The sequence below is a fragment of the Sebastes umbrosus genome, chromosome 11, assembly GCF_015220745.1.
Source record: "Sebastes umbrosus isolate fSebUmb1 chromosome 11, fSebUmb1.pri, whole genome shotgun sequence".
NCBI lineage: Eukaryota > Metazoa > Chordata > Actinopteri > Perciformes > Sebastidae > Sebastes > Sebastes umbrosus.
Window position 1 is genome coordinate 7,314,970 of NC_051279.1, and position 24,952 is coordinate 7,339,921.

Below are 24,952 nucleotides of genomic sequence, written 5' to 3' on the forward strand. Positions count from 1 at the left end.
TATCGATTAAAATAATCGTGATAAGGATTTTGGCCTTGATCGTGCAGCATTACATTTAACTTTAAAACTTACAAAATTGTATCCAGTATCCTGTTAAATAATTGTGATCTCAATATTGAACAAAATAATTGTTATTATGATTTCTTGTTGGACGTTTTTCACTATTTAGTGACATTTTATAGACTTGACAATCAATTTTTTTTAAATTGATTTATCGTGAAAAATAATCCGCAGATTAATTGAAAATGAAAATAATCATTAGTTGCAGCCCTAAAAGAATTCCCCGCTGTACATGCATGGTTGAATTGTTTCCTCGTTGTTGCTTGTTTGGAGCTATTTGGCAACATGTCCTCCCTGCTTTGACCCTCGGGGCCGAAGTGAAGGATTAGGGTCCAGAGGAGCCGTGGCCGCAGGGCAACAAACCGCCTTACTTACACGGGACTAATCCCTGTCCTCCAGCAAGCCCTTAATTGAGCCATCATCAGCTGCCAATCTACGGGTTAAACATCAATTAAGGTAATGAGCAGATAGGGGGGAGGGATGAGGGGGGTGGGTGGCGGGGTTCTTCAGTACGGGCAGGGAGGTGAAGCAGACCCACCCCCGAAGAGGAGGAGGAGGACTGAAGTGTGTGTGTTTCTGTGAAGTGGTAGCTTAGTGAGCCGAACGATTGTTGAGCGGAGCAGTGGAGTGTTGATTACGGAGGTGCAGGATGGAGGCCTGATGGTGGTTTGCTGTTAGTTTAGCTGTGTTTGTGTTGGACAGGCTGCAGTCTGCAGGGTGAGCTCCTCAGCTGCTGGAGGCTCGCTGGGTGATTCACCATCAGACAGTCATCTAATCTTTAGCTGATGTTGAACTTTCTTATCGTTGCCGTTATGCATTCTTCTGCTTACTAATTCTACTATCAGAGAAATGTAATGAGATGTGTAATATCTTCATATAAATAAATCCCTCTTTTGGTCATTTCTGTCACAAAGTGATATTGCACTATAATGATTGCAGCTTTCAACTATTTAGTTTTAAATTACTAGTTTCTTCCTAATTAATTAATGTCTGTAATGTCTTGTTTTGTCCAATCAACAGTCCAAATCCCCCCAAATTCTGTTTACAAATATATTAAGCATAGAAAAAAGACTAATCTTCAGATTTGAGAGGCTGGAGAATAAATGATTAATCATCTTTTTTTTTTTTTTTTTCATTTTCTGTCAGTCATGTTTGTTGTGTTTCAGTATGAGTCAGTAATAGTATTTATTATATTTTATTAGAATACCCAGATAGTGATGATGACATTATGATTTCAAGTTATCTTGATACACACATTTGTTGTCAAATCTATTAATAACTTAGTGATTTTGAGATCTTAAACCGGGGAACATTGTTTGAAATGTGTTTTTATTTCAACACTGTGCAGTTAAATGTAAAGACTACAAACATGTACAAACATGATTATTTAACATTAGTTTCTGATCTTATCGTCAGTATTGTCATATCTATATCAATACTTTGAGATTTTTGTCCATTTAGTTTTGTCATGAAATGTTTTTTTTTCACACGGCTCTAAACATTCGGTGTCTTGGGGAGAATCTTATCTGCAGCATAGAAGTGATGTGTTTTATATTTCTGTTTTGTTTGTTTGAAATGAAACAGAAGAAGACCTGCAGGGAGGCAGCGTCATCTCTGTGGTTGAAGAGACAAAGAAAAAGAGCTGCACCAATTACAGAAACCTAAACTTCATCAAAAGAAAATCCCAAAATACAAAATCCGCCCACACTGTTTGATTGACAGGTGATCTGTGGAAGTGCAGAGTAGCAGCAGTGAGCGCTGAGCAGCAAAGACGGAGACAAAAATGTAATCGCAATCTTGTAGATTTCCACTTGAAACATGATTTTTAAGCATATTCGTTCTTGCCGAAGGCTTTTGAGGAAATTAATGATTTAGTCTTAAAAGCGTTTTGTGCAAACAAATCATTGTCTGTAAGGAGGGACGTGTTTAAGAATGTCATCCGTCCCCTGAGAGTGTTACCGAGTTGGTTTATTTAAATAACAGTCAGTGACGGTCGGAAAAGGAATCATCAGACAGCCTCTGGTATGTTTTTGTTGTGATGACAGAAGCCACCATTTGATAATATTCAACTTCCTAATTATTTGAGATGATCATTAGAGATACTCCTTTGGGGTTTTCATGCTGCAACGTACTGCAACGTCTGCTTGTGTTCATTTGACTGTAGTGAATTCAGAGAAGTTGTTGTATCAGTATCTAAGAGGTCAATAAGATGTCTACACATATATCCACTTGGAACACTTCTGCCATGTTAAATCCACCATCCAATATTTAACAAGCGCAGATGATTCAATCTTTAAATGCATAACTATTTCATAAGCGGAGATCTTAAGATGAGTCATGGATTTAATAGAATCCCAAAATGTGCTTCACTTTCATGTCAGCAGTCATTTATTTGATTTTTTATCAACTCGTTCAAACTGCAGCCATATTTCACTTATGAATGAAACTTTCAAGATCTGAATGCATAATGTCATAGATGGATTTTTTTTCTGATATGTGATTTGATTGAGATGTTTTGCTTTTAGATTTTAAAGCATAAATTAGATGATGAATCCAGCTCCAAACCAGAACACTGACCAAAACTAGAAATCTGAGTGTATCCAGGTTATGAGTTTAGTTCAACAACACAAGCAACCCTCGGTCACACTTTGCTGAGGGGAACAACAGTAATACCTTTTAGTCCACTTATGATCTAAGACACTTTTCCCGGAACCCATAAATCTTATAGGAAGTTAGGAATTTTTCTTGGATAGCAACCAAGGGAACCAAGATCTGACTTTAGTTCTTGGGCCATATAGTAATTCCTGCCGCAACAAAAAGTCCAGGAACTACCAGGATGGACTTTGCAGCCCTTAATCCTATTAGCCTAGGGCTGTTTCAAAATCAGAATTTTTTAGTTCAGATCAGATTTGGCTGTTCAATGCGAAGATTTGGCTATTTGTTCATTGTTTTTATGATGCCTCTGCGCCGGCGACAACCGTGGCCGAAGGTATTACTTTTTCGAGTTGTCCATCGGTCCGTCCAGACCATTGTTGTGAACGCGATATTTCAGGAATGCCTGGAGAACTCAGGGATGAACTGATTAGAATTTGGTGGTCAAAGGTCAGTGTGACCTCACAAAACTGAAAATCTTTGGCCATTACTCAAGACTTCATGTGCTAATTATGACAATTTCACAGATATTTTTAATATGATAAAATTATGAAGTGATGACATTTTGGATGGCCACGCGGCGTGGGAGGATCCCCTCATGGGAATTCTCCCTCACGCTAGCAGGCCCTCGCTGGGCGCATTTCCTCCATGGCCATATGCCACAAAAGGCTCTAGGTCAGCTTGGAAAGGCCCGGGGTGAAGGTGGCTCGCGGCCGTGAGTTTTACAGCACCCTTCGCCCGAACCTCGCCACTTCCCTGGGCCCCCTGATCCCGGCACGGACTGTCAACCAGGCGGACTGTCCTCAGTGCGTATCTGCAGCGAACTTATTCCTACTGCCCTCAAGTGATTATTACAGGTTTAAATCCAGAACTATTTGATCAAAGAATGAGTAATGAGTAATAGTATTATGACTTGGAGTGGAAATTATTAGCTTTTTAGGCGGCCAAATGCTCTACACTTTTAAACAAAGTTATGTAGTGACATCCCGTCTAAAAAAGAGCAAGACAGAACACGAAAGAGCAACAATTAATTTGCCAAATATTTCATGTGCTAAAGTAGAAAATGAAAACAGTTTGGAGACTGATATCTTAATTTTCTGGTGTTTTTAGTGTTTGTTTTTACCACTGTACATCACTTTTTCATGTTACATTCCACCATCACAGTCGCACAGCAGTAAACTACAAAGAACAATATGTTGACTCTGTTGTCTTGTTGCTTTTGAATCCATTATGGATATAATTTGCCTTAACCTAGAATAGTTTGCTTGTAAACTGGGACTTGATCCATATCTATTTGTTTTAATCAGTGAAACATGATGTGCAACATTAGGAAGTTGTGTTGCTACGAAAACAACCTGATATGTTGTGGCTTTCTGGACGAGTAGCGACTGCAGGTCTCAGCTTTCAGCACGAGTGGCGCACACAGCCTCCGAGCTTAAAGGGAAAGCTGGATCCCAAAATTCCTGTTTGGAGTTTGCTCTGACTGTCACCCTGGCCTACATTACAATCAACCCTCCGTGGTTTACCACAGACTTTCCATTCATCTCCCAGATAAACAGAGCAGATCCTCAGATGATGGATTCTGGGGGAAGTAGGGCAGCAGGGTGGCCTGGACTTTAAAGAGAGAGAGTCTTGTAATCTGAAAGGTCACAGGATTGTATCTGAATGTTCGGCCAAAGTGCCCTTGAGCTAGATGCTGAACTCCTACACACACACACATAAAAAAAAATATCTGATTTCAGTGATGATTTAATCGTGGAATCATTTCCATTTTGTTTGTTGAACAACATTAGTCACACAGCTCACCAGGTCTCTTCACACCGATCACTGCAATCATTCTTTGAAGATCTGTTACATAAAACGTAAACGGAAATGAGAAAAAAAAAGAACCTGTGTGGTAAATCCCTACTCAGTTGTTGATTTTTGCTAAAAATACCCTGTTCAGGGCACTAAATTTATCCGGTACGCCTCGGAAGAAATTGCTGGAAATAACCAGCTTTGGAGCCAAAATGGAAATCTGTGCTGACCTCATTTTGGCTACGAGGTAGAAACAGATGAGCAAATGAAAACACTGAATGCACGTAACATTTATTTTGATCAGGGATTATGGAATCTGTAGGACTCTGGCCCTCTCATTACATTTCATCTCCGGGTGTCTGTTTTGTGATCTCTCTCTTCTCCCTTTTGCAGTCCGTTTTGCTGCAGCACTTTATCCAGATTAAGTTGTATTTTCTTTTAATATACCAGCCAGAGAGGTTATCTGATGCAAAGCTATCCAAATGGACATTGTATCGGGTGTGTTGTGGGATCAGAGGACAGTGGTCCTGGATCAAGACACAACCTACGGCTTCTATGTAGGTTAAATGCAACTTAAACCCAACACAATTTGCAGGATTAACCTTAAATAACAGGAGCTTGAGCGGAGAGTCGCAGCACTCTCGGGGGCTGCGGTGCTGCTCAGAAACCAGGCCTGGCTTGACCTTCACTGGGCCGTGGTGTCAAAATCCACTTAAATTCAATTTGAATCCATTTAGTTCAGCTTCTGGCAACCTTCAGCAATACGGCCTTTTATTTAAAATTCCATTACGTTCTCAATAGTCTTGGAGCTTTTAAAAAGAGAGAGTGAAAAGAAGAAAAATGATAAACCAAATGAACAGCACTAGAAGTAAAATAGCCAGGGAGGCTGTTCTATGAGGATATTTCTCTCATATAAATACAATTTCTGTTATAGACTATTTATTAGGAGTGTCAGAAAATATCGAAAATATTGAAATCGTGATATTATGTTTTGTGGAACTGTACTGATTCTCAAAAACACTGTATATTTTTAATTAATAGTTTACATGCAAAGATTAACTATTAAGTCAATAAATACTTTATTTAAATATATATATATATAAATATATATATATATATATATATATCGCAATTTTCCGCAGTATAGTGAATCGTAACCCCCTGTATCATGATATGTATCGTATTGCCAGATTCTTGCCAAACATAGCCCTAGTATTTATATGGTTTATACTGTTCACTAGTATTTACATATAACACAAATATACATTTGATTTCCATCATAAATACGTTTACCCTTGATTGAAATGCACAAACAATACTTTCAATGTGTGAGACTTTATTGATTTGCTTCAGGAAACCTTTACTTGCCCTCATCCATACGAAGGTCAGAGGTCAAGGTCACCTTAGCTTAGCTAACCTTGGAAGTCTGAGTTGTCTGGCCCAACATGGGACTTGAGGTTGAAGCTCTCATACTCACTACAATATGTTTGATAGAAAAATAACCTTTCCTATTTTTTGAGATCAGTGTCATAACAATGACCTTGTTATCATCGCGTCACATATGTGTATGTGTGTGTGAGAAACTCAATATTTCATAAGACAGCTGGAAACAAAGGTTACTGATGTTGCTAAAGATCCGGTAAGAGCAGCAGAAACCAGGAAGATTACCGAGAGTCAGAATCGACTGCATTATATTCGGCTTGGATTAAGGCTCCTCTGTCCGACGACTGAAGCTGCAGTCTCCACTGTGCACACTGAGGGTTCACTAGAGGTCCATCTGGTATTGTTGCCAGAAAGCTCCGGGAACAATGCATCGCAAAAGATGATAAAAGAAGAAGGAAAAAAAAAAAAAACAGAAGAAGTTGGGACGAGGATCAAGGAGCGCTGCACACCTACAAGACCGGAGGAAGATGCAAGAGAAAAGAGATATGACACGCACATACATCTGTTTTAGGAAAGTGTTTCTACCTCCGATGCATCATTCAGTATTCAGAAAACACGGCTCATTCTGCCTCCAGAAGCAGAAATGTTTCATAATCAAAGGTCTTTTGCTGACTCAAAACCTGAATAGTAACTCATATTGTACGGTGCCAACATGTCCAACCTTTTTGCTGCGCAGAAAGAGGCAGAAGAAGTGCACACACGTAAGGATGCTCACACTGCTGGCCCTCATGCTGTGTTCTAAATTGCTGCTAAAATTTGACTTGTATTGGATCACAGTTTATTTATTATGGGTTGTAACCCCATAATACTGCCAGCAATGCTGAAACAGACACGCATGAGTAATCAAAGATATCACGTCGCTGTTTGTATGTATTCCTCTGACTGAATTCCAACACATGTAGATTTAGTTTGCACCACACTCCTTCAGGTTTTTATCTGAGTCGAGGCGTCTCCCTAAATACCAACCGACTCGCTTTTTGGCTTTCTTTACTGTTTCCTCTTTTTTAGTGCTGGCTCAGTCAAGCTCCCCCAGCGCCAAATTTATGACGATCATCTCAGATGAATGACGTGAGATTAACGTAGTGACTTTACTGCTTTTTGAGCATTCAGACAAAGGTCTCATGCAGGCCACAACGCTTTAAGATCTGATCCGGTGCCACAGATCCATGTGGTCCAGATTGGAACTGGAGGAAAAAAGCTGCAACACTGTCAGTTTTTTGTTGCCAGTCACACTGTGGAGGAAAACAAAAATCAGATCTGTGTGGGGAAATAAGAATTGGGAGACATTCAGCTACACTATGAACACAGCCCAAGTGCCGTGCCACCATACTGACGGGGTTACGATGGCGTGAGAGCAGGGGCTGCTGGCCAGCGCTTCGGCACAGCTGAAATAGCAAGCAGCAGAGCCAGGAGCTGAAACACTACACCCAGGCTTCTCACACCCCCCCTCTCTGTCTCTAAACCTCCCTCTCCCTCGCTTTCTCACCTCTCTTCCTCACCCTGCTTCTCTTTTATCTGAGGTCCTGGCATTTTCTTGCTCTTCATCATCATCATCTAGCCTCCATCCATCCCCCCACTCTCTCCGGTCCCGCCTCCCATCGAATTCCTCCCACACCTCTCTCCCACTTCCAGCAGAGCGCGGCGGAGAGGTTACGGCCTCATTTGAATATCTGAATGTATATCAACCTCGTCCTCGCTGGGGCGTGGCGTCGTTTTACGGTTGCACAGCTGTGGTGGTGTTATGGGACCATCTGCGCAGGGCTCATTGAGTTAGCCACGAGCTAACATGGAGAAAGAGTGTGTAGAGGGAGGGGGGGTTGAGGGTACAGGAAGGAAGCAGATTATTCCTCTTCGTTCTTCCCTCTGCTGTAGAATAGCCATTACCCAGAATCGGAAATGGTTCCATGGAGAGAAGAAGAAAAAGGAGAAGAGGAAGAAATAGAGGGAGGAGGAGCTAGAAAAATCCCCTTTCCACCCTTCCAAAGTCACACACTTTCTTATGTTTATGTATGTGTGTGTGTGTGTGATGTTGCTATGACTCCAGGCGTGTGAGTGTTCATGCATGAACACACACACTGTATCTGTTTTATCGCGGTACAAATATGTATTTGTGACTAAATTCTGCTGTTTCATCCCCGTTAAAGGATTATTTTCATTAGGATTTTACAGAGTTTTACTGTACAGATGCATGAATACAGTAGAATATTGTAAAGGAGTATCATTTGAAACTCAGGTATCGTATTGGGATCGATACCTAAGTTTCAGTAATGAAACCAATCTGATACTACTATTAATAACTACTATTCCTTTAAATAAAGACATATCTGATAACAACAAATAACAGCATCTGACCTGAAATCCGATGCTGACTTTACATTTTTGACAGTTTGCTGCGAACACATTTCTGTCAGTATTAAAAAAACGTGTTGAGATTTGATATCCAAACGCCAAAGTCCATTGTCATTAATACACTAAACATGGCTGTGGTCCCCAGGGATCCTCAAAAAGATATAAAACTCCTTTATTTTTTAGGTTAACTGTTTCATTTTGACCTTGGAAACAGAAGTTTGAATATCTTACTAGCCCTCTTACTGGCTTTTTTGGGAGCTTTTAAAAAGTCATCTAAATAATTTTGCAATCTCCATCGGGTGCAGGGGGAGGTCCACCCACTGATGAAGACCCAGAAATGTGGTTGAAAGCTCCAGAAAGAGCTTGTTTCAATATATTTGTCAAACTATCTTTATGTTTGTTTTCGAAATTCATAATCTAAAGAAGGTCTTCTAGGAATGGACTTCTAGGGTGGGTGGGATTTAAACAACCTGGTCTCACGGGAAGGCGTATAAGTAGCACAATATTACACGGACATTTCGCGTGTCATGAGTATGCATCGTAAACAGTTCGCAATTAGGTTTAGACAACAAAACCACTTAAAAAAAACGTCATGGTTGGGCTTAAAATAAGTACATAAACTAAGTAAAATACATACGGAAACAACGCAACACAACTACGGAAAATACGTGAAAAACGGTGTTGTTGGATCTATCCACTTCCCCACCCGCCCACCATAAGCGGTCCTACTAACTCTTACCGTAGCATTGATACGTGGATGCGTTTAAATTGTCAGTCAGTACGGGATACATGGTGTACAAATGGCATGCGGAAAATCAAGAAGGGCGTTCTTATTGCACGCTAAATGCCTTGCGCATTATCGTGGCATTCATGTGCCTTTTTGTGTGAACGGGCTTGATTAGATGTAACGTGGGGAGGATGGAATGATTTTATACTGCATGTCTTCCTTTTTGTTCTGTCTTAATATTTTATTTCGTAGCTCTAAAAGACAATTTAATACAGCTTTGTTTAATAGTTCCGATTCTGCTCAAGAGGCAGCTGTAGACCTTGTGTTGCAGTAATCGCACTCTAACACAGAGGAAGAGTCTCTCCAGCCCTTTTCACCACAGAAACAGTATTTTTCTTTCTTTTTGGAGCTATTAAAAAGGTCTTAGAAGTCATTAAAATTTGTGCTCAGAAAGTGTGCAGATACCCTGACCTCTTTAAAGTGCTGCTGAAATCCATTTCTCTGCTCTGATGTAAAAAAAAAAACCCGGCTCACGGCGTCAGCGAGGAGTGTTTTCGCGGGCAAAAGCACAGTCGCGCTTTCAGTCGATAGAGAGTGTACTTGTTTTCTGGCGGGCCGTGTCAGTGCAGGCATTAGATAACGTTTTATTTGATGGTGTTCAATGGCTGACTCGTCCTCACCTCTCGCCCAGGCCTCTCCTGCTCTCCAGCCCACACACGCTCCCATGTAAAACCAAACGCACACAGACATCCACCCACTGACTCATGCACACACACACACTCTCTCTCTGCATCCTTCCTCTGGAGGATTCTGGCAGTTGTTTATGTTATTGAACTGGTTATCACATTGCAGCTGGAACACCACCAGGCTCAGAGAGAAAGAGTCCTCCCGCTTTCTCAAGAAAGGCAAAGAGAGTGCGAAGGGGGGAAACAAGAGCAGAGGGACGACTAGATAAGAATATGGCAGGAGATTTTGTGTACTGCACTCATCAGCATCATCATGCTTCTTACTGGGAAACAGAATTTGATCTTTGCAGAGCAGTTTTTACCACATGAATTGGTGGTTTTACAGCAAGTCCTCCACATTAAATAACAAAATAGGTTGCTTGTTATCCTTGCCATCTGGCGCCCCCATCGGCAGGAGGACATCGCTGCATACAGACAGTTTTCATATCTGCCACTACTATGGTTAAAGTTTGGTTTAGGCAACCAAATCTACTTGGTTATGGTTTGGGAAACACTGTGGTTATGGTTAAAGGAAACCAGCGTTGGCTGTTGGCAGGAAACAGGATTTGAACAGCGATCAAAGGCTTTGTTAACCCACCACACCTCCTCCATAAGAGGTGGCGGCGCTAAAATGGTGTCATAAAAATGTAAACGTGTTGTTTTAAGTGTTTAACAACCCGATGATGTTGTGTTTCTTGGACACTCTCCGGCTGGAAAGCAGGTCTGTCTAACTCTGTAAATAAATTCCTGTTTAATTGACCTACAATAATAGCAGGCATCGCATGTCTTGGACGGTGTTGGTGCTAAAATTGGTTAAACTGCTATAGCTGGGTCGAAACAATTAGAGTTTTAAAAAAAATCCTGCATAGCAGAACCAATCCAAAGTCTTTAGGGCAAGCCATTCATATTGGAACGGTGACATGCAGAAGTCGTGTGCTTGTAAACACTATGAACAGAACTGTTGTTGTTACAGCTGCTCTGCTAACGTGCTAACAGACACACAGACCATTCACTCACTGCTGCTGTTCAAAGTTTAAAAAATATAAATAATCTTTGAGTTCTCCTCCTGCCAGTAAACGGCTCCAGAATGTGACTCGCGGTCGTGGATTTTATCCCTCCGGCTCTCTCCCCGGGGGGGCTGTCTGTCCAGCTGCTGAGTCGACCAATAACAGCACGTAATCTCCACGTAGCACCCCCGTACGTCCTCAGACATGTAGATAAACAGTTGTGATTGGCCTGTTAGAATCCAGGACATGTAAGGGGTGTAGGTTCGTTGTCTCTCGCCACCGTCCTATCAACAACTTTGCATTTAGAAATCCCCAGACATTCGGTAGGTGGAGATCTCCGATTTTTTATTTATTTTTTTTTTTTTTGCGATAGTGGTTTGTAACCATTTTGGAAGGCACAGAAACATTATATTGTCCTGTCGTCGTCGTCGTCCTGCCGATTGGGGCTTCAATCAGAAAGCGCTTGTAACCGCCTTCCAGAAAGTTATCTGTGGCTCTCTGGAGGGCAGTTACAAACAAGGTGTGTTGTAGTTTAATTTGGAGGACTCAATTATTTCCCATAGAGTTGAATTAAATACCCTCCTACGCAGTCCTAAGGTTGTGTTTAGGGACGTCACAAAACCATGAATTCAGTTGTCGTTACCAATACCAGTGAAATTCTACGATTCTCAACACCCAATTAGATATCCTGGTAAAAAAAACAAAACCAATGCTTTTTTTGTGGATTTATTAATACTCCCTGATGATCTGCCTCAAGTTTCTCGCCAAAAACGTGTGAACAGATCATAATAAAGTTATAATTAACATCTGCCTTCATCATTTTCATTTTTTCTTCTTTATTTTTACTGAATAGAGCTTGAACGCATCATAATGTAACTCAGTGCAACCTTTGTTCGCTCCGTTATTTAGCCAAGCAGGACTGTCCTGCCCACCGGTTGTTAAAAGCTAATGTTACTAGCTCTCCTCCTGCCGATTTTAACTCAGAATTGTTGTTCACAATGTAGAAATATCAGGGAAATTTTCTATCGTCCTCGGGACAACGGGATGCTGTTAGCCTTGAGCCCTGATCCACAGTATCTGCAGTACTGTAGAAAGACAAGTACTGTCAAGTTTTCAGAGTTTTGGCATCAACTTTATGCTGAAGTATTGGCTCTTGTGACATCGCTGGTTGTGTTTATTATAAAGCCATTTCGTTGCATTGTTTTGTACAAGTGTTCTTGTTATTGTGTCCAGACTGTCCTCCTCCTGTGGGTCGACACATTTATCTTGATCTTGACAGATTATGATAAATGTCTTCAGTGGACACGATGGTCCACAGCACCATGGCATTTTAGCATCACTAGCTTTACAGGGCATTGAACCTGTACGTTTTGTACAATTAATGCCTTGCTCTAGGAGGAGAACACAACCCCTATAACTCAAGCAGCGTTATACCTGAGCTCCATGCATCTGAAAAAAAGTTTGTCCTTCGTGTTCTGCCTGTTGAGTAACACAACAAAATGTAAATGAATGTTTATAAATCATTTCCTTTGTGACAGTACGCAGCAGGTTAGTGGTACCCTGTGAATGATGAGAGAAGAGAAGAAAGAACAGATTTGGTGGTTAAAAAGTCTGCACTGGAAGTTATGGAAACTTCTTTTCTGCTCTGTTTTGCACACCCAGCAAGAATACATAATCCAAAAGATGTTTTTTTTTTTTTTTTTCTCTTTCACCCCATGGTTTTCTCATCCAATCCAAAGAAGTGCTGCGCTTTCAAATCCCCTCTCTTCTCTCCAGCTTTGCTCCTTTTTACAAACCGATACTCGTCGTCCTAAATATCCCGCCTGCGCTCCACCACAATTCACTTCGCAGGAAACTTTGTCTGACAAAAGCGTTTGGAGAATGTTCGCGAGGGGTGGCATCTCCAAATTCCTGAATAAGACTTCTGTGACGGAGCCTTTCAGTCTCCATCAAAGGACGCATCTCGCCGCGCTGCTGCCGAGTCTGAAAAGTTTCACCCTCAACAATCGAGGAAACATTAATACCCCGCGATAATAAAGTCGACTCAGAGGTCGATTATTTATTGTCGTATTTATTTCCTGACTCGAGCCTGACCTCGGGATTATAAGAGCCACATCATATGGTCAAACTGTCATTATGAGTGTACACAGTGGTGATTGAAGTGAAAACCTGGGTATTGTGGGTTAAAATGATTATGGATTAACATGACAGCGAGGTTTTCTCCTCGCCGTAATGCCGCCACCGGCTCCAGCGAAGCAAAGCAAAGGAGCTTAGTGCTTTTAGCCCGCAGTTCTGGTCTACGGTAGCATCTGTTGTTAGTCGGACACAGTGTACACACTCCCGAGCCACTCAAACACACGCTGCAGGGTCATAAAGCCCTGTTTTAATGCACTGACAGGGGGAGAGTGTTTGTGTGTGAGTAGGTGGGTGATACAGTATGAAGGAAGGCTTTTCACAGAGGACAATTCCTCTGGAGTCACAACAGGTGTGTGTATGTGTGTGTGGATTGCTGAGGGGAATTATGAGCCGGGCACTAAAAGGAGGAGGAGGGGGGGTGGAGGGCTTATGAAGGGTCCCCTCTGCCCCACCTGTAGCCTGTCAGCTGTTGTAAGCCTGTTAAAACGTCAGCTGTTTCTGAGGAGAAGCGTGTGTGTGTGTGTTAGTCAATGTCAGGGAACTTGTGGAGGTTAGGGAGGGGGGGGAAGGCTCCATGTGGCCCTCACCGCCCCATTGCACATCAAACGCCTTGTCGCCTTTGGGGATTTGTTTGTGGAAAACGCAGTGCCTCGTGCTTGCGTCGACCGCCATGACGGTCTGGTCTTGCCTCGTCCCTTTCCTGCTCACGTAGCCTGCATCACACTGTGAGACAAGAACCTCGGAAATCTCCAGAACAATGTCACAATTTGATCTTTTATCCCAAAACACAAGTTTAACATCTTCAGAGTATGATGAGGGCTGGCTATCATTTGAAATCTGGCAACAGGATATCCCAGTCTCTGAGGGATATAAACACGTTAATCTACGAAATCCAAAACATTTTTTCGTGCAACCAAAAAAGCCAAACTTCTCTGATACATCTGTGTTTAATGTCGTTGTAACACAAAGCAGCTGTTTGAGAGATTTGCCGAAATAAAATAGTCAAATATCCTGATTTTAAATCAGGAGTTATCTGATCAAAGAGTAAGAAAACAAGTATTCAGGGACAGCTTTGACTACTTGACAGTTTTAAATTAAAGATTTTTGGTTGGTTTCACAAAAAGCCTCGACCTAGAAATAAGAAAAAATGAAACAGCTGGATATATTGGAAGCAGCTTTTGCAAATTTGGCAAGGAAAATAGTTCCACATTTGATTCGTGGCATCACTTTTGTCAACAAGTTAAGTGGACAGTGATTCAGTTGGAGGCGTGGTGTACTCTTTGATGCGGTCTCGTGTTTTCAGCTGTTTAGTTCTGTCCTTTGTTTTCTGCTGATGAGCCAGACTGTTCATTATCCGCTAATTTGCTCTCCTTCTTCTTTAAATTGTTAGGGCACGCCACAAACTATTATTCTAATTATATATTCATTCGTCTATTTGAAAAATAAATGTTTCTTCAGATGTCTTGTTTTATCTGACCAACCATCCCAAACCCAAATATTCAATTTATTATCATTTATGTTTGAAAAATGACTGAAACAATTAATTGATTATAAAAATAGTTGTCGATTAGTTTCTCGAGTAATTGTCTCAACTCTATATTTAATGTCATGCTCATGGGAAATATACTCATTTCTGATTGACTGTCAGGTGTCCGTTTAAACCGAACAACGTAGTGGTTCGCAACCTTTTTGGCTGGTGAGCCCTTAAAATGAAGCAATGTCTACTTGTGACCCTTCGTGGTCATGGCCTGCTCATAACTCATGTTACTCATGTCAAAGAGTTATATTTACTTCTCAGGTATTTTCATTTGAAAAATGCAAACATAATTATATGTTGTTTTTTTGTCTCATCACTTAAATCCTTTGACCCCTTAAAACACGGTTCCTGTCATCAGATAAAGCACCTTTTTCTAAATATCAGAGCTCACAGTGTATAAAACTGCAGGTAACCATAGAAACAGAGCCTCTGCTCAGTTGACTCTTGTTGGTAAAATGAACCAAGAGTTAAACTGGAGACAAACAAACTTTTAAAAATCTTTTTTTAAATAAAACTCCTAAGTCCTGCAGGATAATTAATTGCATAATAATAATAATAATAATAATAGTAATAATAAAATATAATACATAATAATACGGACAGGACTCCTTCTATCCAAAATAAACTGTTGATATCCAAGTCTTTCATAATGTTTAAAAGTTGGTGTGTCTCTCCTTCCGACTTGAAATGTGGGCTTTTCTTTTGGACAGGCATCTCTGCAAACTGTTGGCTAGTTGGTTTGTGTCCAACGCACAGAGCTGACTGTAAACAGGCGGGAGGCCATGTGTTGCAAACTGCAGTAAAAACCCCAATTGAGATGCATATTCTGAATGAGCTGTATACATATCAAAAGAAAGCTCCTAAAACCCGAATAATTTCATAATCGTCTTTGATTCTTCGCTGGGAGGGAGGTTTATTATTGCCCTAACCAATCAGCAAGTGATGTATCCATTCGGCCACTGCAGACAAAACTGTAGTAATGGCTGCTACTTTAGGATCAATTAAGAAGTATATCAACCCGTAAGTGGGCTTACAATAACCCGTATAGTTGTGTCAATGTCATCCACGCTCGTCATCTGTCACTATTTTTCATGGATGTAGCTAACTAGCTATGTGGGAGGATGATGTCCCCACTCTTAATCCCGCCTGCTAAACTCTGATTGGTCGACTATTTCTCCAACCAGATCTATTTGTATCACTGAATAAATCTGAGATGTGTGCGGCGATTTAGAAGGCTAATTTAAACCAGGAACTATCTGATAAAAATAGGGCTGACTCGAATGCTTCGAAACTTTGACTGTTACCATGGTAATCGGCCTCCAAATCAGTATTAGAATGCTTTGTTTGTTTTGTTAAGTATGTAATAATAATGAATAAATCCCAAAATAGCCCATGAAATAAGGAATAATCCCACAACATTATTCAACATTCATATTCAGCATTAATTATTATTATTTATTCGCAGACGGATATTGCTGTTTGTTATGTGTAGAGGTGCGTGTGTGTACATTAATGTGGCACCAAAGCATTGAAGCCCAAAAAATGGTATTCAGGACAGCCCTAGATCAAAGAATAAATGTCCACCAATCTAACCAGACACACATTTCAGTCAGTCACCAGTATTGAGGTTCGATACCGAGTTCCAGTCACACAGGGTCATGAAATAATCTTGGCAAAAAGGATTGTAACACCTCAAACACTTTCTAGTCTTGTGGTATCTAGCACAGGCTGTTTATATTCAGAGAAATGAGACTCTTTTTTTTTTTTTTTGGCTATGGAAAGATTTTTCCAACAGCACTTCAAACAAGACTGACCATTTAAAAGAGAATTTTTTCTCCACAATCCAAACAAGTCTTTGAAATGAACATCGATGGATCTTTAATTCCAGACGCCTGCTCTTATTTTTGTCGGCGTAAGCTAAACGTCCGCCGTCTCCCTACTCTCCAGTCGGTCATGCTGGCGTGGGAGTCACAGGTGTTGAGTGATTTATGGCTTTAATTTACTTGATAGATTAAAATATAATATAGCAACACACATAGAGCATTAATTAGGATAACACAGCGAGGTCCTGTTTCCCTTAAGTTGCTTGGCAAGGAGACAGAAAAAAGATTAAACATTCTAATAGTGTACTGGACTCAGGGAGGCATGTATATATTTAAAGAGATTTGTTGTCCTTATTATGAAATAGAGAATTTATTGATTTCACCTTAAAGCAGCTTTTAACAGCATAATTTAATATTTTGAGACAAAGATTCAGCCAAAAAAAGCTTTAAAAGTGCACTTCAACATTAATAATGTGTCGCTGAAACTGTTCCTGTGTCCGAGTGGACGGTGTCGTCCTGGAAAAGCAGAAGGATCGGAGCTGCAGAGACAGACTTTATGGGGGGGGTGCAGCCTTTGTGGTGGCAGCTGAGTGAGGCAGACAGTTGAAGGGAACAGGTTGCTGCGTCTGTTAGGGCTCGTCTTGCTGCTCTTGACCTTTAACCTTTAGCTGTGACAGCTCCTGGGGCTGGGAGATACCACACTTCCCTGGATTAGGAGAGCAATGCAGGCCGGGCTGGATGTGACGCAAAGATGCACGATACTGGAGAAGTACTGTTGTATAAAACAGAACACAAGCGGGTCATGTAACATCAGAGCGTCCTCATGAGGTTAAACTAGCGCTGTCAATTGATTAAAATATTTAATCGCATGATTATCCATAGTTAATCATGATTATGCGCAAATTAATCACACATTTTTTATCTGTTCAAAATGCACTTTAAAGGGAAATTTGTCAAGTATTTAATATTCTTATCAACATGGGAGTAGACATAATGCTCTATGCGGAATCAATTAACAACACAAAACAATGACAAATATTGTCATAAAATATTTATTGGCATACAAAATATGCTCAAATCATAACATTACAAACTGCAGCCCAACAGGCAACAACAGCTGTCAGTGTGTCAGTGTGCTGACTTGACTATGACTTGCCCCAAACTGCATGCGATTATCATAAAGTGGGCATGTCTGTAAAGGGGAGACTCGTGGGTACCCATAGAACCCATTTTCATTCACATATCTTGAGGTCAGAGGTCAAGCGACCTTGGGAAGTTTGGAGCGTCATTTAGTCTCTTTCGCGACAAGCTAGTATGACATGGTTGGTACCAATGAATTCTTTAGGTTTTTTTAGTTTCATATGATGCCAGTATCTTCACTCTAGCTCTAAAGTTGAGCCCGCTACAACCTAAAAATTGCAAGTTGTGTTAATGCATTAAAGAAATTAGTGGCGTTAAAACAAATTTGCGCTAACGCGTTATTATCACGTTAACTTTGACAGCCTTAGTTTAATCGAGTCTTATTACCTACACCAAGGACGTGATGTTTTCAGTTCGGTTTGTTGGTTTGTTTGTCTGTTTGTCAACAGAATTACGGAAAAACTACTGGCCAGATTTCCATGCAACGTGGTGGAAGGGTGTAGCATTGGCCTTGACGGAGTTTTGGAACAATGACTGAATTGAAGGGAACATTAAATGTAGTCATTAACAATATTGTGTTAACACTTCCAGAACATTTAACGACATTTGTGAAAAAACACATTTGTCTTATCAGCCTAAATGTTCAAATGTGGCTGCAGCAAACATCCCACCTTCACTAACACAGAGGCTGTGGATTTGCCTTATTTGCCCAAATTAGATTTTGATGTCAGTCTTGGGACACTTTCATACCCAGAGGAGGTGATGATGAATAGAAACTAAAAGCATGACACACAAACTGTGTGTCCGGCTCGCTCCTTCCAAGCATTAGATCTGGTGGCTGTTTTTGGCCCTTTTTGGTAGAAAAACCAGCTGGGGCCTGAATGCAATTTACTGATCTCACCTTACAGGATTTCAGGATAATCAAGTAAAGGATTTTACTTTGTGTTGCCTTTTGGAGTTGCCAAACATGCAGAATCGCCTTGTGCTCCCTCTGAAGCAACATAGCATGAGACGTTTATATCTACATACCGTGTGGGCCCTCTTCACGGAGCTGGCCGCCATGTTTCTACAGTAGCCCAGAACGGACAATCCCAATATTTGCATTTTCGCATCAGACACCGTAGTTCTCCTACACGATTGGCACATGGGAGAAGTTCCAATCGGTTGCAATCTGCAACCTCGCAGCTATATGCTGCCAAATCCTACACACTGCACCTTTTTAAGATAAAGTGTTTCTATCAAACTGTTAGTATTTATGGAGTGAAGACCCCTGGATCATGACAGATCGTCTCAGTTTAGTTTGTAGACGATGGCCTAAGACATACTCCTTAATACCTGGTATTTCCAGTGTGAAATTATGCCTCGTGTATTCATTTGTTAGTGTTGGTGATCTTAATTTCAGGCGAGTTGGCCCACCACGCTTTAAGACACTGCTGGAAACTCTGTTAATATTAGATCATATGTTGTTTTTGATGGTGCAGACTTAAATGGAAGTCAATGGGTGAAAATGGACTGTGAATTGGTTTGATCCACTAAAGACACTTTGGGACAGCTGTTACCCCAGAGGACTGAAAACCTGCTGCATGGTTTTCAAATCGTCCAACACGAAGTGGAAGTAAAGCATTCATTGTGTCAGTGTTCCAGCGTCGTGGTGTCAAATTTGTTTTTGCGGTGAAAGTGTTAATGAACGAGAAGCCTGGTCAACACTTGTTGATGTGGATGCTGGCACACGTAATATGGAGTGTAGATGGATAATGTGTGGATGTGGATTTTCTCTGTATGTGCATCTTGTGAGCTTTATTATGCTCTTTGTCAAAAATGTGAAGAATTCCTCAATAATGTAGGTCACACACACGAGAGAAAAGCTCACACAAGAGCCACACCAGAGAAGAGCTTTGTCATTTTTTTTAATTTACCCCATCCTTGAAGGGGTGGAGGCAGATTTGCATAATCAGGGTATTCACTGTCAAACCCTTGAAAGCATATCATGTTTATTCACAAACGTATTAGTCATTTGGTACAAAGACAAAGCACCAAATAAGCTTGTCTTCAACAAAACCTCTTGAGTTTGTCTTTGTGGTGACACATCACTCAGGTGGCCCACCTTTCACATGGAACAGCAACACAAAAAGACATCTACAACTGTGCCCGTGTATATGCAGCTATGTGGATGCATGAGGGCTGTAGCTTATACGCTTCTGTGTTTCCTTTCAACATAAATACACTTGCCTCTGGGCAAAGTAGCTGCTTCCTCTGACCGCTCTGTTAAAGGAGAGAGAATAGATATCTTTTCTCTCGGTGTTTGTGCCTCCCCCTCCTCTCCTCGGTGCCGGATCCCCACCACATGTAGCCAGCACCACACAGTCTTGGCCGACGCTCGCGTTTGTCTCAGGAAGAGCGGAGGTAGGCTCGTAGATCCCCATTTTAGGCTTCGGGCCAACACCCTGTGTTCAACATGGAGGCCCCCCCAGGCGGCCGTGCACATGGACGACAAATGTGGATGGCAAGCGGGGGAGAAACCTGGAAAAGGGTCTGCGAGATAAGGCCATTACTTGTGTTTGTTGTGGAAGTAATTGTGTCCTCAATGCTCTGGCATTAGGGTTGTTTTGTTTAGTGGTGGTGTATATTTTTCCCATCCATGGGCAGATTTCCTGCTCCTGATAGACGAAGGGAGTTATTTTTTTTTCTGCCCTCCCCTCTCAGATTTATCCATATAAGTTACTGCCTCGAGACGAAATGGGCCCTTGGAATTTTTGCCCCTTGTTTAACCCGTTGTGCTCTGGGCAAAGACGTGCCTGCGCCCATACATACATTGGCTGTGTTGTGTGGAAACTCAATGACACAACTGTTTAGCAGACTCCTGGCCTCCCATTTCCCACACCCTCCGGGGCCCCCTCGGAGATTTCAAGGTCAGGAAAGGGCACGGGCTGAGATTCATTCCTTGGGAAGCGGAGCCACTGTCGCAAACAGTCACAGACGGCCAATCTCTCCTTTTACAGTCCTCTCTGCGGCCATCTAACTGTATCTCACCAACTTCGGCTCTGTGAGGATTTGATTTCCACAGCTTTGGACTTAGCGTCGGATCACAGCCGTCAGCGGCGGCCTTCATCAGAGTTGACAGCGAGGGGGGACGTGCCGTGCAGCCGGCGAAGTTTGACAGCGGAGGAGTCATTTTAGAAACGAGTGCGGAGAGTTTGGGCTGAGGGGCACGAGACATTACCGGTTTGTTGAACTCTCCGACAGCTGAGCATGCAAGTGTATATCTGTGTGATGGTGCTGTGTGTCTGTGTGTGTGTGTGTGTGTGTGTACATTTCAGGGTTGTGGGTGTGGGGGGCCTTGAAGGGTCCAGTGGAACAAAAGGTATGTAGGCAGCTGCCGTCCCGCTGCCAGCAGCTCATGATCCAAATGGAGGATGTACACACACATGTGCACGAGGGACAGATTGGTGTGCAAAGAGGATCTGACACACTTAGCTAGGCAGCTAGTGACTCCTCACCCTCTTGCCCCACACACACACACACGCACGCACGCATGCACGCACGCACACACACACACACACACATTTACTACATTTTTGTTGACCATTTTCAAACAAATATTTTTCATAATATTTTTCATACCAGGCAGCCATTGATTTTTATTCATCTCATAATAAAAAAAACTCATGTAAACCTGCTTAAGTTGTGTAACATCTAATGATTATAGTCAGTTTAGTTTAATGTTGATTAAAAAATGCCATTTTGCATATAAAATATGAAAAGATAATGAAAATCCTGTCACAAGTTCTCACAGTCCAAGATGACATCTTTAAAATGTCTTATTTTGTCCGACCAACAGTTCAAAACCCAAAGATATTCAATTTATAATGATATAAAACAGAGAAGAACAGCAAATCCTCACATTTCAGAAGCTGGACCCAGGGGAATATTTGCCATTTTTGCTTAACTAATGACTTAAACGAATAAAAGATCATCAAAATTGTTAGCAATTAATTTTCATATTAATTCATCAACTGCTCATTTCAGCTCCACACCAGCATTAACATCAAGTTTGTATTATGTTTTTGTCAATTTTGTACTTTTGTCAAAATTATTTTGTCAAATGGTAATGCAGCTTAAATGCAGATTGATGTTTTAATTGCTTCATAACAATTTCACTTTGACAAAAAGTATAGACTTCTTTACTGTGATATCTATTATTATTATTACAGATTATTAGTCTGATAATATATATATATTTTTTACTGTATGGAAACAAATAGAAGTCAAGATCCTGATAACTGATTATTAGTCTTTTATCATGTAAAAATGATAAAAGCTTCAGCTTCTTCAGTGGAAGTGTCTGCTGATTTTTTCCCCTGATTCATTTACTTTAAAATATAATATTTTTTAAATATTTATACTGTTTCTCAGACAACACTAGCAATTTAAAGATGTCACCTCGGGCTCTGTGGGATGTTTTAACGTCCATTTTTGGTAATTTTCAGACATTTTATAGACTGTGACAAATCGATCGTATGAAAAAAATGATTGACAGATCAGTCAATGATGAAAATAATTGTTAGTTGTGGCCCTAGAGTATACATGATCTGTCGTAAATGGGCTGAACGTTCCTTTAAAGAGCCGGACAACAAGCACCTCAATTGCCAACACAGACACTGATGATAAATTGGTGACAGTTGCTGAAGGCATATTAGGGCAAAGGGTGACCTGGGAGGGGTTTGTGGGTGCGGAGTTGGGGGTGGAGTGTACTGAGCTTGGTGGTGGTGGGGTGACAAGAAGCAGCAACAGCAGAGGAGGGGGGGGTTGATGTGGGGGGCTGGGGGTGTCCAGTGAGAAGGGTAATTTGGGGCGTCCAGAGTGAGGCGTTCCACCAGCAGTTGTCACTTCTGCAGCAGTCGATGGCACATGTGCTGCTCTGAGTTGGACCCTCTTTCTCGTCAGGACTGTATCCCTCTGTGATCTCTCACTTGGACTAATCTTTTTCAAATTAACTGGCCTCAATCCAGAATCCAGACTTTTATTTCCCTCTGTTTGTGTCAGAGCACTTCCATACCGCCTTTTGGCATCTTTAATCTTTGACGGTAAGAGCGACCAATCGAGACATCGCTGCTCTTAAGTGTATGTGTGTGTGTGTGTGTGTGTGTGTGTTTTCTCTGATGTAATTGGTTTGAATTGACATGAACGCCGCTTCGCTCTAAACCATAATTACTTCAAGAGAAAATGTCATTCTTGATGGCTGTTTTTTTAAGTGTTCACATTACTTCTCCTCTGGCGAAAACTAACATTTTTCAGCTTTCACATGCTTGATTTAAGCCGAAGTGCAAGAAGACAGTCTCTGAAATGTTCTGAGCTTTCTGAGCTCTCTAATCAGCCCGGGAAGCCATCGGCCGGTGGGGTGCACTGCTGGCGCCTCTGAGGACTTTAGATAGGGAGGAGTGCGAGCTGACTTGCTGTTGGGACTGTTCTCCATCATGAGCCGCCGAGCTGACACCTTCCCCAGCCCCGAAATCTGCTGCGAGGGGCTCGAGAGCAGAGGAGGGGGGGTGGGGTCTGCTGGGAAGATTTATGGTTGATAGCTTGTGTTGTCGTGCAGCTCATAACGTCACACCTGTTCTTTTTCTTTCTGGAATTGAAGGCTTACGCCACCATTACTGTAGCGAGCGAGTGTCATGATCCTCGCGCCCTTGACACCTGCTTACACCACTTCAAAAGTACACACTAATATAATGCTTTGAAGATGTGTAGTTTTTTTTTCACCGTGTTTGCTCTGCTTATATCTTGGTTTTTCAAAGTCAAGTCAGTCAAACAGAAAGTAAATAGCAGGAAGTTGTTTATCCATGTTCAGTCGCCTTGAGGTATTCTTTTAGAGCTTGGGAGATAGCTGCCTTATCTTCATTTACTTTTATAAGAAATGGTCTGTCTGCCTCTATATCCTCTGTAACAAATCTCCGAAGTGTAAAGGATCACTCTCACAAACTGCAGATTTGTGAGAGATGGATAAACGAATCCTCTGAGTGGCACAATGCGGTTGGCTGCTCACTAGACTCCAGCGTTTAATTTTGACATCATGACAGAAAATGAGTTGTCTTGAGGTTTGTCTGCACCTTTTATGATATTGTTTCTACAAGTTTATTGGTTTGCCTCCTGGCCACACTTCATAGCTAATCTCACCAAACAGTTAGTGGCGAATGCTTTAGATAGACAGGTGTTATGTGACTATACCAACAGCATTCCTCCTCCCACTCACCTGCGTTCATGAAAATAAACCTGATAGTACTTGTGATAAAATGGCTGTATTTAAGTGATCTCGTCTGACTGGCTCTTGTGTCTCATTGATGAAAACGTGTTCGACTGGTGATGACAAACTTTGCTACACACGCCGACTCCGGCGTGCACGCCTTCTGTCCTCGAGTGTCACATTGATGTCATCAGTGTTTTGTCTCGAGGGCATTTTTCTCCGTCACAGACCTTTTGTTCTCGCACCGCCGAAGATTGAAAACGATGGGAAAAGCTGTGAGGGAGGAAACCTGTAAACAGTCTTAGAAAGTTCACTTTACATTCCATAACCCTGTGTGTGCAGTTTATAAATGATCTGATCCGTAAGTAAGCAAGGGCCAAACAAGTATTCAGTAGGTCTTCATTAATCATAACTTCATCAAATACTCTCACTTTTATGAAATTGTGGATGTATAATTTCAGTTAATCGATTAGTTTCGGACTGCAGCTAAGGGTTATATTCACAGATTTAATGTGAGATTACTTTTTTTGATTTGTCATTTAATCAAAAAAGATCACAATGTTCCCAGAGCCCGAGGGATCATCTTCAAGTGTCAAGTTTTTCCAACTAACAAGCTAAAACCCAAAGATATTCAATTGACAATCATATAAAATGGAGAAAAGCTGAATATCGCAATCAGACACTTATTGGTATTTTTGATTTTTAAGTGGTTTAAACAATTATGAATGATTGTTAGAATTATTGGAGTCATTTTCCGTCAATTAATTGATTAATCCTTTGGATTTGGTTGGCAAATAAGCAGTTTGAAGACATCCTTTAGGGCTCTGGGAACTTGTGAAAAGCACTCGTTAGACTAAATTTAATTTAACAAAATAATCAATAGATTAAGTTGCTGCTCTACACTGACACAGGACAAGCAGCTGTTGCTGGGATTGAACCTGTGGCCTTTTACAGGACAGTCTGTCAAAACACAAATCAACCTGACCCCACTGGGTTCTTGGATTGAGTGCTTGGGTTTAATGGAATGGAATTAAATGGCAATCTAAAGGAGATATTCTGTTTTCAGGAGCATTTTTTGTCTCTTTTCTCTCTGACCTCTGGTCATTTCTGCTTTATATTTCACTCCTCCACTATGAGCTCTACTCCTGAAAAGATTAGCTGATCATCCGGAGATTAATCATTAACAATATTGATAATTGTTTAAGTAATTTAACAAGAAAAAAATACCAAACATTCATTGATTTCAGATTCTTAAATGTGAGGATTTGCTGCTTCTTTCTGTTTTATACCATTAGATATTTAATATCTTTGGATT

The 24,952-nt window shown here is 41.2% G+C and overlaps 1 protein-coding gene across 11 annotated transcripts in view; it reads left to right on the forward strand.

The window, feature by feature from the left end:
* Nucleotides 1–24,952, forward strand: part of mef2d (myocyte enhancer factor 2d) — a 115,635-nt gene that overhangs the window by 9,344 nt on the left and 81,339 nt on the right. For 4 of the 11 annotated variants that reach the window (XM_037785175.1, XM_037785182.1, XM_037785183.1 and 1 more), the window contains exon 1: nt 22,241–22,480. The exons of 1 other annotated variant lie outside the window; for it this stretch is intronic. The gene's annotated coding sequence lies outside the window, so the exon portion shown is untranslated. Of the gene's footprint in view, nt 1–20,394; nt 20,619–22,239; nt 22,481–24,952 lie in introns of those variants that run through there. 6 more of the 11 variants (XM_037785185.1, XM_037785186.1, XM_037785177.1 and 3 more) reach the window with 5 other exon arrangements.